The following is a 534-nucleotide window of genomic DNA, read 5'->3' as shown; positions in this document are numbered from 1 at the left end:
ATGTCTTTCCAGAATGGTCGATGACCTATTGCTTTTTTGTGACCATTAAAATCGCAACTTTTTAAGTTCTTATAATCTCGTTTTTCAAAAAATTATGTTTATGTACAGTTAAAGATTAAGCGTCTCCGATCCCAATCTGTCATTCCGTATATGTGAAATATTACATTTTCAACATTTTTTTCTCTCTAATTTCATCGATGACATACCTTAAAATTTTGCACACGTCAAGTTCAGTACTTCAACTTCATTATATAAAAACATTAAACATATCTATCGTAACTCGATTTACTAAAGAACCACCTTAAGTAACATATCTATTTATGGAAAAGGAAAAATATCACGAAAATATATGTTATTTATTACAGTAATAATATAGATAATTTATTACAGTAATAATAGATAAAATAAATTATTAAAAATTTCGATAATCTGTATTTTTATCATATTTTTATTAAGTTAGATGTATATTATTTATATTTATAAGAAAGTAAATTTTTTGCTACCATTATATTTTGATGCCATAAAGTAGATTTT

Source organism: Wasmannia auropunctata, unplaced genomic scaffold, assembly GCF_000956235.1.
Source record: "Wasmannia auropunctata unplaced genomic scaffold, wasmannia.A_1.0 LD336041.1, whole genome shotgun sequence".
NCBI classification, from domain to species: Eukaryota; Metazoa; Arthropoda; class Insecta; order Hymenoptera; family Formicidae; genus Wasmannia; species Wasmannia auropunctata.
This window is presented reverse-complemented; position numbering follows the sequence as displayed.